Here is a 20000-nt window from a genome sequence, read left to right on the forward strand (position 1 = left end):
TGGTTTCCGTGTGTACCCCTTACTCAATTGGGTGTTACTGCTACTCTCTCTCTCTCTCTCTCTCTCTCTCTAAGTGTGACAGGAAAGATATATAAATACACAAAAAACACACACAAATATATATATATATATATATATATATATATATATATATATATATATATATATATATATATATATATATATATATATATATATATATATATATATATATATATATGTATGTATGTATATGTATATATAAATACATATATATGTTATATACGTATATATATATATATATATATATATATATATATATATATATATATACATATACATATATATATATATATATATATATATATATATATATATATACATATACATATATATATGACACCTGCTCTTTATTATATAGGGGATATATATATATATATATATATATATATATATATATACATATATATATATATGTATGTATATGTATATATATATATATATATATATATATATATATATATATATATATATATATATATCGATACATACTGTACATACATAGACAGACAGACAGATAGATAAGATCCATGGATGCTAACCATCTTAGAGAAATGACTATTGCAGGCAGACCATCAAATAAGCTCTCAGTGGAGAAATTAAGCAAGCAAAGCAACAGAGAGAGAGAGAGAGAGAGAGAGAGAGAGAGAGAGAGAGAGAGAGAGAGAGAGAGAGGGAAAGCTTTGATGTCAATGTTTGGCAGCAGTGGGTTACCTCTTGTTAATACACAACGTTCAGGATCAAAGAGGTCTCTTAGTTATCCCATTACGACCAACAATGGACCTGGTCTCTCCCCCTTCAGGAGTTTCCTCCTGATGCACTATAATATAGCTCTCCTGAAACCAATTTCGGAAGTGGGGGAGAGTAGAGGGAGGGGTCTACAACCCCCTAACCCCCACCCACCCACCCACACGCCCCTAACCATCCCCTACCACCTTACAACGATCCATTTCATCTCGTCATTAACGACCCTGAGTATCTCTGGCTCTTTCAATCATAACTTCCAAGAAACAGTTTCAGATGTGATCAATTTCCATTATGGCAGCCAATCAGTGATTAATTTTTAATATAGTTTTGTTTCCTTGCTTCAGTTTGTGGTTTGGATTCTGGTAGCCGGGTGGTAGCGTCCTTGCCTTGTGATTGCCACTCCCGCTCAAACTCGTTAGTTCCTTTGGTTGCTGTAACCTCACCATCCTTCTGAGCTAAGGATGAGGGGTTTGGGGGAGCGTATAGATCTATCTTGCTTTGCCTGGCCCTCCTTGGTCCTAGCTTGGGCGGAGAGGGGGCTTGGGCGCTGATCATATGTACATAAGGTGATGTCACTGTCCCTTGCCTATACCATTCATGAGCGACCTTTAAACCTTCAGTTTTACAAGAAAAAACCACTTTAGCAACGCGGATGTCTTTCGGCTGTTTGTTCTCCTCAGAAAGTGCATCAATCATAAATACCTTCTAAAACTTCTCTTGTAGTTTTCCTCATTTCCTTTCCTCACTGGGCTATTTCTTTCCTGTTGGAACCCTTGGGCTTATTGCATCCTGCATTTCCAACTAGGGTTGTACCTTAGCAAGTAATAATAATAATAATAATAATAATAATAATAAGGTAAAACCAATTTCTTTTAATGCCAGGACCAAATATATACTCTTTTATATCCTTAAAGAATAAGAATAATAAATAAAAATAAAGAATAAAAATAAGACAAACTAGAGGGGCACTCAGTAGAGCGTAGACCTCTCCCGCGACAACTTATTTCTCGACTTTTACCTTGACCTTTAGCCTTAACAAGTATTAATTTGGGTGGATTTTCATACACTCAAATAGGAACCAAGTTTGAAGTCTCTGTGACAACGATGTCCAAACATATGGCTGATTAAGTGAATTGGACATTTTGCTTGACCGTGACCTTCCAAAATTTAATCGTTTCCAGCTTTTTACGTAACAGTTAATCCCTGCAAGTTTCAATACTCTACGATTAAAATTGTGGCCAGTAAGCTATTCACAATCAAACACAAACAAGGGCGAAAACATAACCTCCTTCCATCTTCGTTGGCGGAGGTAAGAATAAGACAAACTAGTTTTCTTACTAATGAGATAAATCCTTTATTAACACATTCAGAGCCTTCAGCTACTACCTAAAGAGGTCCTCTTTCTTCAGAAGAACGTTGAATATTTCACCAAGACAAAATCATTATCAGAGTAAACATTAGTTGGGCCGTCATCTTTATTCCACGCGGCTCACATCTTGTTAGGAATAAATGGGTTTATTTCGCCTAGCTTAAAGGCTACTCATGAATGGCAGTGGCAAGGGACAATGACATTGCCTTATCAAGCAGGGCAATGCCCTAGAGACTGACCATATATAGGCTACATATGATCAGCGCTGCAGATGACTTAGCAGATAGACCTATAAGCTCCCCTAAACCCTCCATCCATGGCTCACAAGGATGGCGAGATTGCAGCGACCAAAGATACTAACGAGTCTAAGCGGGACTCAAACCCCAGTCTGGCATTCACCAATCAAGGACGTTACCACATCAGTCACCACAACCGTGTCGTTAGTCAGATGTTATGCACGCTATTCTATCTCATTTTTCTTCCTCTTGTTTTGGTAAAGTTTTTATATTCTATACATAAACTATTTATTTCAATGCTGTTCTTAAAATATTTATTTCCTCACTAGGCTATTATCCCTGTTGGAGCCCCTGGACTTATAGCATACTGCTTTTCCAACTAGGGATGTAGCTTAGCAAGTAATAATAATAATAATAATAATAATAATAATAATAATAATAATAATAATAATAATAATAATTTTGTATAATTTGTCACTACATTAGACTGCTATTATAGAAATGCATAGCAAGCAATATAAAGAAAGACGAGTCAAAGTAACTGTTGCTATGAGTAAGGTTATGAAGGCATAAGAAACAATTTGATAAAGTCCTAGACTCTTTGTGTAATGATTAACTCCCGAACTCAATGGTTGCTGATAAGTAGACACATAGGCTCCCCAATTCCTAGCATTCCTTGCTCATAAGAATGGTCGTGTTGCAGGCACTACAAGAAATTATCCAGCCTAAAGGCGGGTTTACACGGCCGAACAGCTCGCCGAGCCCGGTTGTCGAACCTACATGTAGAACGGCTCGAAGAGCTTTCAGACAGTACATCGAACCTCAGTGTGCCTCGTGCTAAAACAACGTCAACATTGCCTTAACATTGGCACTAAGAAGAAAAAAAAAGATCAAAGTGGACGAAGGATTGGCTACTAAAAAAAGAGAAATTTTATATGCGTATGGATGAAGACACGTTCATTGATCTACTGAATCGTGTCAGCCCTTTGATTACTTATGAAGATACAACTATGAGGAAGCCCATAACTCCACATGAAAGACTGAGTGTCACTTTACGCTATTTAGCAACAGGAAGGTCACTTAATGATCTAAAATATTCTGCCATCATTTATTTTCTTCGTCGCTGCGTCTCGTGTGCTTTCAATTTTTCATGCAGAGCCGCTATTCTTTCGTTTCTGGCTACTTTATTGGAATAGTCTTTTGATTTAACTTTCCATAAAGCGAGATGAGCCCGATATGCATGTATGAAATCAAGTAAGACTTCCTTCTCTTTCTTACTTTCATTAATGGCAGCCATTTTTCGTTTATTTGATGATGCTTCCTCTAGCACGTTTGAATAACAACTGAGGTTCGATGCTCGACATCCATTCACACCGACACCGTTCGTCAAACAATGTAGCTCCGCCCACAAAAGTCAAGATGAGCCTGACTCTCATCGAGCCGTTCGACGAGCGCGCTCGACAGCCAAATAGCCCGTTCACACGCTCGAACATCAATTCAAACACAGGGTTGTCGAACCAGGCACGACGAGCTGTTCGCCCGTGTAAACCTGCCTTTAGTCTCGAACCACAATCCAGCAGATCTAGTGACGTTTCCGATAGGCTACAGAAAGGTTGAATAATGGAAGCAGGGATTGTATTGAAGTAGAGAAATTGGTAAGTAAACCTATGGGCCGCAGGAACAATGATTGATCCTCGCCGGAGGCCTACACCGACCAGTGACCCTAGGCCTAGGCCTACATCTGTCAATGACCCAAGGCCTAGGCCTACATCTATCTGCTAATGACCCTAGGCCTACATCTATCTGCCAATGACCCTAGGCCTAAGCCTACATCTATCTGCTAATGACCTTAGGCCTAGGCCTACATCTATCTGCTAATGACCCTAGGCCTACATCTATCTGCCTATGACCCTAGACCTAGTCTAACCTGCCAATGACCCTAGGCCTTAAATGCCAATAACCCTAGACCTAGGCCTACATGTGTCAATAACCTTAAGCCTAGACTCACATCTGCCAATGACCATAGGCCTAGGCCTACATCTGAAAATGACCTTAGGCCTAAGCCTACATCTATCTGTCAATGACCCTAAGCCTACGTCTACCAATGAGCCTAGGTCTACCCTGCCAATGACCCTAGCCCCACGTCTACACTGCACCCACAACAGGTATGGGGAAATGGAAACCCTACCACCTTTAGATGTAACCGGTTATTTTAAAATTAGCCTAAATTTAGATCGTTTTGATAAACTGGGCTACCATTTACGATTGAAATATGAAAAGCAGTCATTTTGGTACCGAAATCTCCCCCTGTAATACAATAAAAATTGCCGTAATTTTATATAAATAACACTGTTAAATAGTATAAGATAGCAAAAAGCATTTGAATTATAATAAACAACATTAAAACTGGCATATAATGCAAAATTAGTACGATAAACATCATAAAAATGTTTCTGCTAAAGTAAGCTCACGATTCACTTCCGACATATACATTTATATAGATATTTTCCAATTAGTTATATTTGCCAATATATTAAAAAAACATTCCTGATTCTAAAGATATACATATAAACACCTTTTAGCAGCAAACGATGGAAAAATAAGCAAAATACGTAACAATGTTTCGCGCACGACACTTCAAAAACACCATTAAAAGGAACTGCTCTGATTGGTTGGAATCAACCAATAGTAAAGCAGCATTGCAGTGACGTGGCAAGGCCACCAAGGTTTGGTTTATTCAATGGGGAACGGTCACTGTTTTTAAAGAAAGTAATACATATTTTGGTGGCGTTCGCTGGGAATTCTTATATTAAACAGTTAAAGAATACAAGATTGTTTTTAATGGGCTCACTCGATATTGCGGAAATAACACATATAAATGTAAATTCACGAGACATAATAGTTCTCTATTACCACAAACGATCATACAATAATTAAAGGTTAAATAGATAAGATAAATTTTGCATATTTAAACGTGTTTTCATATTCAAATACGCCATATATTTCAATACAGTAATGTATTAAATTATATGGCTTATTTGAATATATATATATATATATATATATATATATATATATATATATATATATATATATATATATATATATATATATATATATATATATATATATATATATATGTGTGTGTGTGTGGGGGGGGGGGGGTGCGTGTGTGTGTTGGCGTGTATTTGTGCTTTTATGTGTAAATACATATCAATAAACACAAATATAATACACACACACACACACACACACACACATATATATATATATATATATATATATATATATATATATATATATATATATATATATATATATGTATATATATATATGTGTGTGTGGGGGGGGGTGTGTGTGCGTGTGTGTGTTGGCGTGTATTTGTGCTTTTATGTGTAAATACATATCAATAAACACAAATATAATACACACACACACACACACATATATATATATATATATATATATATATATATATATATATATATATATATATATATATATATATAATAGTGTATCATCATGATCAGCAAAGCTACAGTCAGGCCACCCAAACTAGGTTGGTTTGCTGAGCGATCAGACTAAAGTCTCTCACCATCACCAATCCTTAATGGCCAGCATGGTGATGAAAACTGGCCAAACCCCAGACACGATTAAAGACATATCTGAGACCTTTGTGTTGCAGTGGAATGGAAACGGTTTTATTGTTTTGTTGTTGTTATGTATGTACACTATAGCCTACATATATTAAGAATCAGACATTCACCATTCAACATACAATTACTAAAAGCCTTTTCTCTTCTATTACAGATAAACCTGAAGTGATTCTAGCCCTAGGACGTGCTCTGGATCCTAATGAAATCAAGGAAGGAGACGATGTGTACTTCGACTGCACCATTCACGCGAATCCGGCTGTTCACAGAGTAGCGTGGTACCACAATGTAAGTAGACCTATGCGGTAAAATTATAGTTACGGACGGATATACATTTTGAACAAATAAAATAGTTTTTCCTGTAGTAAATAATGTGCTTTCACTGAATTTTATCTTTATAACATCAGCAAATACATCGAAAACCGTTAGACCATCTAAGAACATGGATTTTTTTTCTTTTTTGATTTTTGCCTAAGTAGGCTACAGGCTGCACACGCTAACCTCATTCATTACTATTGCTTCAATAATTAATTTATTATTTGGATTGAAAATAAGTATCATTTATAAAAAATATAAACGTTTTTCTATAGGAAACACCATCTCTTATTAAAATGCTTTTTCCATCCGTGACTATAATGAAACCGTCTATGCACTATTCAAACTGTTTTACATATCAATAATTAGGTTCTCAAAAATATAAGATACTAAATTAATATTTAATATTACGACGTTCTGTGTGTTATAGGCAGGAACATTTTATTTCAATGTAGGTAAGGAGTCTTTTGAATATACAACCATGATGAAAAGGATAGTTACTCCCATAAACTTTCGTTTTCTATGAGAACCATCAATATTTTCTAAAGAAAACGTACTTATTGATAAACTCAGGTTGGTTGCATGTAATTATATATATATATATATATATATATATATATATATATATATATATATATATATATATATATATATATATATATATATATATATATATATATATTAATATATATATATATATATATATATATATATATATATCAATTATTACAAGCTAAGCTACAACCCTAGTTAGAAAAGCAAGATGCTACAAGTCCAAGGGTTCCAAAAGGGAAAAATAGACCAGTGAGGAAAGGAAACACGTATATATAAATTTATATATATGTATATATAATGTATATATATGTATATATATATATATATATATATATATATATATGTGTGTGTGTGTGTGTGTGTGTGTGTATATATATACAGTTCAACTTACTCTTTATCAAATAGAAGGGATTAATTTTCTTTGCTGTACCTCATTATAATCATCACTAAAGACATCACTACGCTAATAACTAAAGTCAAATTTTTTAGCGAGTCAGATTAGCACCGACTCGCAGGAGTGTCCTTTTAGCTCGGGAAATTTCCTAATGGCTGATTGGTCGGAAGTATTTTCGTCCGAATATTTTCGACTAATCGGCTATGAGGAAACTTTTCCGAGCTAAGGGGGCACTCATGCGAGCCGGTGCAAATCTGCCTCACTTAAAAAATTTGACTTTAATCATCGTAATCACAATTACTCTTATTATTATTCCCTTTAGGGTGAACTATTGGAACCAAACAGGAGCGCTGGCCTTCTCATCTCAAGGGACAGCCTCGTCCTGCAGAGAGTGAAGAAGGAGAGGGCCGGGGACTACACCTGCGCAGCTCATAACTTGGAAGGACAGGGACTCAGCAATTCTGTCAAGCTAAATATTATGTGTAAGTTACGAAGCCTCGTGCGGCATTCTTTTCTCTAACATTTCCTCTTTTTTTATGGATTTTTTTTATATAAATGTTATGAAGTTTTTTCGGTGGTAGTAAAGGAATTTATTTCCTTTTTTAAGGACTTTTTATATAAGTTTTTTTTTATTTTTTTTTATCTTTCATATAAAAATTATAGTTTTTTCCGTGGTAGTAGAGGAATTTGTTTCCTTTTTTTAAGGACTTCTTATATAAAAGTTTTTTTTTTATTTTTTTTTTATCCTTCATATAAAAGTTATAGTTTTTTTTTCCGTGATAGTAAAGGAATTTATCTCCTTTTTTTAATCAGTCTTGTTTCATCTGAAACTTTTTCAAGAAGTTTTTCTTAATCTTTCATATAAAAGTTGTAGTTTTTTTCGGTGGTAGTAAAATTTATTACCTTTTTTGATGAGTTTTTTATATAAGTTATAATTTTTGCCGTGGTACGGAGTTTATATATATATATAATATATATATATATATATATATATATATATATATATATATATATATATATATATATATATATATATATATAAAAGTTATGAAGTTTTTTTCCGTGCTAGTAAAGGAATTTATTTCCTTTTTTTTAATTATTTTTATATAAAAGTTATCAAGTTATTTTTTCGTGTTAGTGAAGGAATTTTCGTAAATACTAAAATATGAGAGCAATGAGTATACTAAGTTTAAACCATGCGTTTTTAAGTATAATTTGTGTATAAGTATATTTACTGGGTGTAAGGAATTTTGGTAAATACTAACGTATGAGAGGTGAGTATACAAGGCCTAAGCAATGCGTTTTTAAATATAATTTGTGTATAAGTATATTTACACGTACTTGCATACTTAATTGGGAAAGTTATATCGTATATGTATGTTGTGTATAAGTATAAGTATAAGTTTAAGTATACTCCCTCATCCATACAGATTTACTTATACAAATTATGTGGTATACAGAAACATGCTACCCCTTATATACAATACAGTATATTAACGTACCCTTTCTGAGTGTGGATACCTTAATGTGGTGAAAGGGTTTGTGTATCGCCATGATCAGTAAAGCTGTACTAGTCAAGGTTACCCATACTATGTTAGTTTGCAGTGAGCGATCAGACGAAAATTTCACACCATCACCAATCCGCACTAGGTATTGTGGTGATGAAAATTGGCCAAACCCCAGACATGAATTGATATATCTGAGGCCCTTGTCCTGCAGTGGACTAGAAACGGTTGCATTTGTCGTTGTACATTAACGTATATCTTTCATATGTTTGGTATGTAGACTATAGGTAGTATTAGTAGTAGTAGTATTAGCAGTAGTAGTATTAGTAGTAGTAGTATTAGTAGTAGTAGTAGTAGAGAGAGAGAGAGAGAGAGAGAGAGAGAGAGAGAGAGAGAGAGAGAGAGAGAGAGAGAGAGATGTAAAAAGTTAAAAATGTTAGCTAATAAACATTGTCATCATCTTCAGTATTATTATTATTATTATTATTATTATTATTATTATTATTATTATTATAAATAGTAGTAGTAGTAGTAGTAGTAGTAAGAGAGAGAGAGAGAGAGAGAGTAGCCAAACGAAAGAAAAATTCATGCTCTCATTATTATCATGAGTAGCAGAAGTAATAGTAGTAGTAGTAGTAGTAGTAGGAAGAGGAGGAGGAGGAGGAGGAGAGAGAAAGAGAAAGAGAGAGAGAGAGAGAAAGAGAGAGAGCGAGAGAGAGAGAGAGAGAGAGAGAGAGAGAGAGAGAGAGAGAGAGAGAGAGAGAGAGTGTGTGTGTGTGAAGCCAAACGAGAGAAAAATTCCTGGTCTCATTATTATTTTGAATAGTAGTAGTAGTAGTAGTAGTAGTAGTAGTAGTGAGAGAGAGAGAGAGAGAGAGAGAGAGAGAGAGAGAGAGAGAGAGAGAGAGAGAGAGAGAGAGAGAGTAGCGAAAGGAAAGAAAAATTCATACTCTCCGCGGAATGAAGCGAGGGAGAAAAGCAGAAATAATAAGGATGGAAACTAAGAGTTCTTTCAAGACCAAGTTAAGAGGATATAAGAGGATTCCTTTCCCAATCCCAAGAGGAAAGAGGGAAGTATGGAGGAAGATGGTAACTATGAAATGGAACAAACAACTCGGCCATTGTTAGTTTTTGTATGCTGAAAGAAAGAGGTTTTTGTCTTTACACAGGACTATTTTTTTAACAGGACTGTTTTCTCATTTTTACATATATTTTAAACCAATGTATTTCCTAGTGTACTTATAATGTGGACCAAGGTGTACTTTCTAGTGTACTTACACTATAGACCAAGGTGTATTTCCTAGTGCACTTATACTATGGACCAAGGTGTATTTCCTAGTGCACTTATACTATAGACCAAGGTGTACTTCCTAGTGTACTTATACTATGGACCAAGGTGTATTTCCTAGTGCATTTATACTATAGACCAAGGTGTACTTCCTAGTGTACTTATACTATGGACCAAGGTGTATTTCCTAGTGCACTTATACTATGGACCAAGGTGTATTTCCTAGAGTCACTTATACTATAGACCAAGGTGTATTTCCTAGTGCACTTATACTATAGACCAAGGTGTACTTCCTAGTGTACTTATACTATGGACCAAGGTGTATTTCCAGTGCACTTATACTATGGACCAAGGTGTATTTCCTAGTGCACTTATACTATGGACCAAGGTGTATTTCCTAGTGCACTTATACTATGGACCAAGGTGTATTTCCTAGTGCACTTATACTATGGACCAAGGTGTATTTCCTAGAGTACTTATACTATGGACCAAGGTGTATTTCCTAGTGTACTTACACTATAGACCAAGGTGTATTTCCTAGTGCACTTATACTATGGACCAAGGTGTATTTCCTAGAGTACTTATAATATAGACCAAGGTGTATTTCCTAGAGTACTTATACTATAGACCAAGGTGTATTTCCTAGAGTACCTTATACTATAGACCAAGGTGTATTTCCTAGTGTACTTATACTATAGACCAAGGTGTACTTCCTAGTGTACTTATACTATAGACCAAGGTGTATTTCCTAGTGCACTTATACTATGGACCAAGGTGTATTTCCTAGTGCACTTATACTATGGACCAAGGTGTATTTCCTAGAGTACTTATACTATGGACCAAGGTGTATTTCCTAGTGTACTTATACTATGGACCAAGGTGTATTTCCTAGTGCACTTATACTATGGACCAAGGTGTATTTCCTAGTGCACTTACACTATGGACCAAGGTGTATTTCCTAGTGCACTTATACTATGGACCAAGGTGTATTTCCTAGTACTTATACTATAGACCAAGGTGTACTTCCTAGTGTACTTATACTATGGACCAAGGTGTATTTCCTAGTGCACTTATACTATGGACCAAGGTGTATTTCCTAGTGCACTTATACTATAGACCAAGGTGTATTTCCTAGTGCAACTTATACTATGGACCAAGGTGTATTTCCTAGTACTTATACTATAGACCAAGGTGTATTTCCTAGTGTACTTATACTATGGACCAAGGTGTATTTCCTGTGCACTTATACTATGGACCAAGGTGTATTTCCTAGTGCACTTATACTATAGACCAAGGTGTATTTCCTAGTGTACTTATACTATGGACCAAGGTGTATTTCCTAGAGTACTTATACTATAGACCAAGGTGTACTTCCTAGTGTACTTATACTATGGACCAAGGTGTATTTCCTAGTGTACTTATACTATAGACCAAGGTGTATTTCCTAGTGCACTTATACTATAGACCAAGGTGTATTTCCTAGTGCAACTTATACTATGGACCAAGGTGTATTTCCTAGTGCACTTATACTATAAACCAAGGTGTATTTCCTAGTGTACTTATACTATGGACCAAGGTGTATTTCCTAGTGCACTTATACTATGGACCAAGGTGTATTTCCTAGTGCACTTATACTAAGGACCAAGGTGTATTTCCTAGTGCACTTATACTATGGACCAAGGTGTATTTCCTAGTGTACTTATACTATGGACCAAGGTGTATTTCCTAGAGTACTTATACTATGGACCAAGGTGTACTTCCTAGTGTACTTATACTATGGACCAAGGTGTATTTCCTAGTGTACTTACACTATGGACCAAGGTGTATTTCCTAGTGTACTTATACTATGGACCAAGGTGTATTTCCCAGTGCACTTATACTATGGACCAAGGTGTATTTCCTAGTGAACATATACTATAGACCAAGGTGTATTTCCAGTGCAATTATACTATGGACCAAGGTGTATTTCCTAGTGCATTTATACTATAGACCAAGGTGTATTTCCTAGTGCAATATACTATGGACCAAGGTGTATTTCCTAGTGCAATTATACTATACCAAGGTGTATTTCCTAGTGCACATATACTATAGACCAAGGTGTATTTCCTAGTGCAATTATACTATAGACCAAGGTGTATTTCCTAGTGCAATTATACTATGGACCAAGGTGTATTTCCTAGTGCACTTATACTATAGACCAAGGTGTATTTCCTAGTGCAATTATACTATAGACCAAGGTGTACTTCCTAGTGTACTTATACTATGGACCAAGGTGTATTTCCAGTGCACTTATACTATAGACCAAGGTGTATTTCCTAGTGCACTTATACTATAGACCAAGGTGTATTTCCTAGTGCACTTATACTATGGACCAAGGTGTATTTCCTAGTGCACTTATACTATGGACCAAGGTGTATTTCCTAGAGTACTTATACTATGGACCAAGGTGTATTTCCTAGTGTACTTACACTATAGACCAAGGTGTATTTCCTAGTGCACTTATACTATGGACCAAGGTGTATTTCCTAGAGTACTTATAACTATAGACCAAGGTGTATTTCCTAGAGTACTTATACTATGGACCAAGGTGTACTTCCTAGTGTACTTATACTATAGACCAAGGTGTATTTCCTAGTGTACTTATACTATGGACCAAGGTGTACTTCCTAGTGTACTTATACTATGGACCAAGGTGTATTTCCCAGTGCACTTATACTATGGACCAAGGTGTATTTCCTAGTGCATATACTATAGACCAAGGTGTATTTCCAGTGCAATTATACTATGGACCAAGGTGTATTTCCTAGTGCATTATACTATAGACCAAGGTGTATTTCCTAGTGCAATATACTATGGACCAAGGTGTATTTCCTAGTGCAATTATACTATGGACCAAGGTGTATTTCCTAGTGCACTTATACTATAGACCAAGGTGTATTTCCTAGTGCAATTATACTATAGACCAAGGTGTATTTCCTAGTGCAATTATACTATGGACCAAGGTGTATTTCCTAGTGCACTTATACTATAGACCAAGGTGTATTTCCTAGTGCATTATACTATGGACCAAGGTGTATTTCCTAGAGTACTTATACTAGAGACCAAGGTGTATTTCCTAGTGTACTTATACTATGGACCAAGGTGTATTTCCTAGTGCACTTATACTATGGACCAAGGTGTATTTCCTAGTGCACTTATACTATGGACCAAGGTGTATTTCCTAGTGCACTTATACTATGGACCAAGGTGTATTTCCTAGTGCACTTATACTATGGACCAAGGTGTATTTCCTAGTACTTATACTATAGACCAAGGTGTATTTCCTAGTGTACTTATACTATGGACCAAGGTGTATTTCCTAGTGCACTTATACTATGGACCAAGGTGTATTTCCTAGTGCACTTATACTATGGACCAAGGTGTATTTCCTAGTGCACTTATACTATGGACCAAGGTGTATTTCCTAGTGCACTTATACTATGGACCAAGGTGTATTTCCTAGAGTACTTATACTAGGACCAAGGTGTATTTCCTAGGTACTTATACTATGGACCAAGGTGTATTCCTAGTGTACTTATACTATGGACCAAGGTGTATTTCCTAGTGCACTTATACTATAGACCAAGGTGTATTTCCTAGTGCACTTATACTATAGACCAAGGTGTATTTCCTAGTGCACTTATACTATAGACCAAGGTGTATTTCCTAGTGCACTTATACTATAGACCAAGGTGTATTTCCTAGTGTACTTATACTATGGACCAAGGTGTATTTCCTAGTGCACTTATACTATGGACCAAGGTGTATTTCCTAGTGCACTTACACTATGGACCAAGGTGTATTTCCTAGTGCACTTATACTATAGACCAAGGTGTATTTCCTAGTGTACTTATACTATGGACCAAGGTGTATTTCCTAGTGCACTTATACTATAGACCAAGGTGTATTTCCTAGTACTTATACTATGGACCAAGGTGTATTTCCTAGTGTACTTATACTATGGACCAAGGTGTATTTCCTAGTGCACTTATACTATGGACCAAGGTGTATTTCCTAGTGCTTATACTATGGACCAAGGTGTATTTCCTAGTGCACTTATACTATGGACCAAGGTGTATTTCCTATTGCAATTATACTATAGACCAAGGTGTATTTCCCAGTGCAATTATACTATGGACCAAGGTGTATTTCCTAGTGCACTTATACTATAGACCAAGGTGTATTTCCTAGTGCAATTATACTATGGACCAAGGTGTATTTCCTAGTGCAACTTATACTATGGACCAAGGTGTATTTCCTAGTGCACTTATACTATAGACCAAGGTGTATTTCCTAGTGCAATTATACTATGGACCAAGGTGTATTTCCTAGTGCAATTATACTATGGACCAAGGTGTATTTCCTAGTGCACTTATACTATAGACCAAGGTGTATTTCCTAGTGCAATTATACTATGGACCAAGGTGTATTTCCTAGTGCACTTATACTATGGACCAAGGTGTATTTCCTAGTGTACTTATACTATGGACCAAGGTGTATTTCCTAGTGCACTTATACTATGGACCAAGGTGTATTTCCTAGTGCAATTATACTATGGACCAAGGTGTATTTCCTAGTGCAACTTATACTATGGACCAAGGTGTATTTCCTAGTGCACTTATACTATGGACCAAGGTGTATTTCCTAGTGCACTTATACTATGGACCAAGGTGTATTTCCTAGTGCACTTATACTATGGACCAAGGTGTATTTCCTAGTGCACTTATACTATGGACCAAGGTGTATTTCCTAGGGCACTTACACTATGGACCACGGTGTATTTCCTAGGGCACTTACACTATGGACCACGGTGTATTTCCTAGGGCACTTACACTATGGACCAAGGTGTATTTCCTAGGGCACTTACACTATGGACCAAGGTGTATTTCCTAGGGCACTTACACTATGGACCAAGGTGTATTTCCTAGTGCACTTACACTATGGACCAAGGTGTATTTCCTAGTGCACTTACACTATGGACCAAGGTGTATTTCCCAGTGCACTTACACTATGGACCAAGGTGTATTTCCTAGTGCACTTACACTATGGACCAAGGTGTATTTCCCAGTGTACTTACACTATGGACCAAGGTGTATTTCCTAGCGTACTTAGGCTATGGACCAAGGTAGACTTCCTAGTGTACTTAATAGACAAAGGTGTACTTTCCTAGGGTCTTTATACTATAAAAAAGGATTAAAAATGAGGTCAAAGCAGAAATTTAGTCCTGGTCTGAAACTTAGACTATAGTTCCTTAATTCTGCATAATTATGTATATATATATATATATATATATATATATATATATATATATATATATATATATATATATATATATATATATATATATCCCTTTCTGAGTGGGAATACCTTAACGTGGTGAAAGGGTTTGAGCATTGACATGATCAGCAAAGCTATACTACCTATGTTAGGTTGGTTTGCCGTGATTGATCAGACTAAAGTCTCCCACCATCACTAATCCGCAGTATCCAGCGTGGTGATGAGAACTGGCCAAATCTCACACATGAATTGGCATGTCTGAGACCTTTGCCCTGCAGTTGAATAAAAATGGATGCCTTTCCTGTTTATATATATATATATATATATATATATATATATATTTTATATATATATACTTATATATATATATGTATATATACTTATAAATATTTATATATGTATACAGTATATATATATATATATATATATATATATATATATATATATATATATATATATGTAATTTATCTGTATATATATATTTATATATATACATACATATATTTATATATATATATGTATATATATATAATTATATATATATATATATACACATATATATATAGATATATATTCACATATGTAATTTATATGTATATATATACACTGTGTATATATATATATATATATATATATATATATATATATATATATATACACTGTATATATATATATATATATATATATATATATATATATATATATATATATATATATATATATATATATATATATATATATATATACATACACACACACAATATCCATTCTTATTCCATTTTTGGGATATATAAATATATAATACCAAATAATTCCAAATGATTGTACAATACATTTATATAATATAATCTACAATTACTACAAGAGACATGAACTAAATAATATCTACAATACATCCAGCCCTTGGAAAAGAAATCAGAACAAAGACCATAACGAAATATTCTTTATACACAGAAGCAAAAAAGTCGTCATATTAGGTACGTGGACAGGAACGACAGACAAAAGACATCACACAAGCGCACAAAATTAAAATTCCATAGTGGACAGAAAGAGGAAAATTTTCATATATTTTCACTTCTGATGGAAAGAGTAAGAGAAATACACATACAGTGTATCTGAATGGATACCGAGAAAATACACCAAATACACAAGAGACACGAAATACACCTCATACATTTTATACAACGTCAGGGCGAGGTAAAAGTCAATTCCAAGTGGAGCTAACTTTTGCTGACTTGGCTTTTTTCGAAGGTGAAGGAAAATGTCGAAGGTTAAAAGCGAATGTGGAGGAAAATACTATTCACATACTAGTGTATGCGACCCGTCAAAAAAGACGGCTAAATATTTCTATATAGATATGAAAACATAGATTCAACCCTTTTCGCCCACTTACCGTTTGCCTAACTACCACACGGCAGTTTGGGCAATTTGTTGGAGATTGTGGTTTCCGACTGGTTGCCGCTGAGCGTGACAGAAATATATACACACACAATATATATATATATATATATATATACACATATATAATATATATATCTATATATAATATATATTATTTATACATAAATACATAAATAAAGTATACAAATATATATATATATATATATATATATATATATATATATATATAAACTGTATACATATTTATATAATATATATATATATATATATATATAACATAAATTCATTTATCTATACAACATATTATGTATATATATATATATATATATATATATATCCAGAGAGAAAGAGAGAGAGAGAGAGAGAGAGAGAGAGAGAGAGAGAGAGAGAGAGAGAGAGAGAGCCACTAGCTCTTTATTACACATATGAGTTAAATGTCGAGCACTGGAATAGATATAGAATTCATACATGAAAATCACAGATAAAAGAAGAAGTTTTTATTCAAATGATTAAACGAGGCAGAATAAATTTTAGCATCATTTACGCATAAATATTCTAATAAAATACAGTTTTATTTACGTACGCATTAATGGCAAGAACCAGAGAGAAATCTGTTTTATATTTATATTCAAAATAAAAAAAAAAGGTTATATTCCTTCATGAATTTATTTGACTATAAAATATTAGTTCAATTTATACAAATATTTGGTAGGATGAAGGATTCATCTATGTATATCGTAGGGCTGAAGGAAACAGCTCTTTTTATAGGCTGTTTCCCTGTTGGAGGCCTTGGGCTTATAGCATCATACTTTTCCCTGTTGGAGTCCTTGGGCTTATAGCTCTGTGCTTTTCCAACAAGGGGTGTAGCTTAGCTATGGTATTATTATTATTATTATTATTATTATTATTCCTAGCTAAGTTACAACCCTATTTGGAAAAGCCGGATGCTATAAGCCTAAGGGCTACAATAGGGAAAAATAACCGAGTGAGGAAAGGAAATAAGGAAATGAATATACTACTAAGTAATGAACATCTAAAATAGAATATTTTAAGATCAGTAACAAGTTTAAAACAGATCTATCATATATAGACTATAAAAAGAGACTTATGTCAGCTACAAGTTTGAAGTTTTGAAGTTCTACCGAGTCAACTGTCTGACTAGGAAGATCATTCTACAACTTGGGCACAGCTGGGATAAAACTTCTAGAATACTGTGTAGTATTGAGCTTCATGAGGGGGGAGGCCTGACTATAAGAATTAACTGTATACTTGGTATAACAAACACGATGGTTCTGTCCGGCAAGATCTGAATGCAAAGGATGGTCAGAATTATGAAAAATCTTATGCAATATCTCTTTTACTCAAGTATTTACTACCAAAGAAAAGCAATTTTCTTTTATTCATGTAAATGTTCGACATGAAAAGATATTTTGCTTACATATGAAGCATAGGAGTAGAGAAAAAAGTTATTTTTTTTATAAATGAACGAATGCATCTGTCAAAGAACTATATATTAGAGTCAATGCATCCGTAAAAAGACTATTTTTAGAGTCAAAGCATCTGTCAAAAGACTAAATTTTAGAGTCAAGAAAAAGTCATTTCATTTTATCAATGAGCGAATGCATCTGTCAAAAGACTAAATTTTAGAGTCATGAAAAAGTCATTTCATTTTATCAATGAGCGAATGCATCTGTCAAAAGACTAAATTTTAGAGTCATGAAAAAGTCATTTCATTTTATCAATGAGCGAATGCATCTGTCAAAAGACTAAATTTTAGAGTCATGAAAAAGTCATTTCATTCTATCAATGAGCGAATGCATCTGTCAAAAGACTAAATTTTAGAGTCATGAAAAAGTCATTTCATTTTATCAATGAGCGAATGCATCTGTCAAAGGACTATATATTAGAGTCAATACATCTGTAGAAATACTATATCTTAGAGTGAATGCATCTGTCAAAAGATTATATTTAAAAGTCAAGAAAAAGTAATTTCATTTTATCAATGAACGAATGCATCTGTCAAAAGACTATATATAATTTACACATGAAATTCTTGAACAGCAAATATAACAAAAATCTCCAACGAAATAATAATATACTAATTTATCTCTTCATCGTCTATGCAATTAAAAATATATATCAACCTGTACCAATAAAATCCAAGGGATTATATATTTAAGGAATGATGGACGGATATAAGAAATATATTTTATAAATATATTTTATATATTTCGAACAAAATCTAGGTACATGAAAAGTTAATACAGTGAAATAATCAGGGTGAGTTGCTCAGTGAGTATAATATATATATATATATATATATATATATATATTTATTTATATATATGTGTGTGTGTCTGTTCTATTTGTAGGATATTATTGTTTCGTGTAATATCATGATTTTTTATTAATATACTTTTCTTAGCAACAGAATATAATGGTGGTATGTTAAATTAATCAAAATTACTAGCAATAGAGAGAGAGAGAGAGAGAGAGAGAGAGAGAGAGAGAGAGAGAGAGTTTCTCTGTAAATTTCATTACCTTTATAGAATTTTTAAGATTTAATTTTTTTTTTGTTTCCTTTCCTCACTGGGCTATTTTCCCTGTTGGAGCCCCCAGGCTTATAGCATCCTGCATTTCCAACTAGGGTCGTATCTTAGCAAGAAATAATAATAATAATAATGATAATAATAACAATAATAATAATAATAATAATAATAATAATAATAATAATAATTAAAAGGTTAAGTGAATTAAAAATGACAGAGAGAGAGAGAGAGAGAGAGAGAGAGAGAGAGAGAGAGAGAGAGAGTTTCTTTTAATTCTCTTATCTTTATAATCCTCTAAGTAAAATATAATGATCATTAAAATATTAAGTAAATCAACGCACGACAGAGAGAGAGAGAGAGAGAGAGAGAGAGAGAGAGAGAGAGAGAGAGAGTTTCTTTTAATTTTCATATCTTTATAATCCTCTCAGCAAAATATAATGATCATTAAAATATTAAGTAAATTAACGCACGACAGAGAGAGAGAGAGAGAGAGAGAGAGAGAGAGAGAGAGAGAGAGAGAAAGAGAGCACAACCGATAACTCAGTAAGATAGGAAGCTATTTGGCTGCAAGTTGAGCCATAAAGTTGGACCAAACGAGAAACTTTGGTTGCTCTTGAAATATAATTCTTTTTT

The 20000-nt window shown here is 34.0% G+C and overlaps 1 pseudogene; it reads left to right on the plus strand.

Annotated features, from left to right (window-relative positions):
- The window catches only part of LOC137632452 (nephrin-like), a 155430-nt pseudogene that overhangs the window by 129086 nt on the left and 6344 nt on the right, over positions 1 to 20000 (plus strand).

Source organism: Palaemon carinicauda, chromosome 41 (genome assembly GCF_036898095.1).
Source record: "Palaemon carinicauda isolate YSFRI2023 chromosome 41, ASM3689809v2, whole genome shotgun sequence".
NCBI lineage: Eukaryota > Metazoa > Arthropoda > Malacostraca > Decapoda > Palaemonidae > Palaemon > Palaemon carinicauda.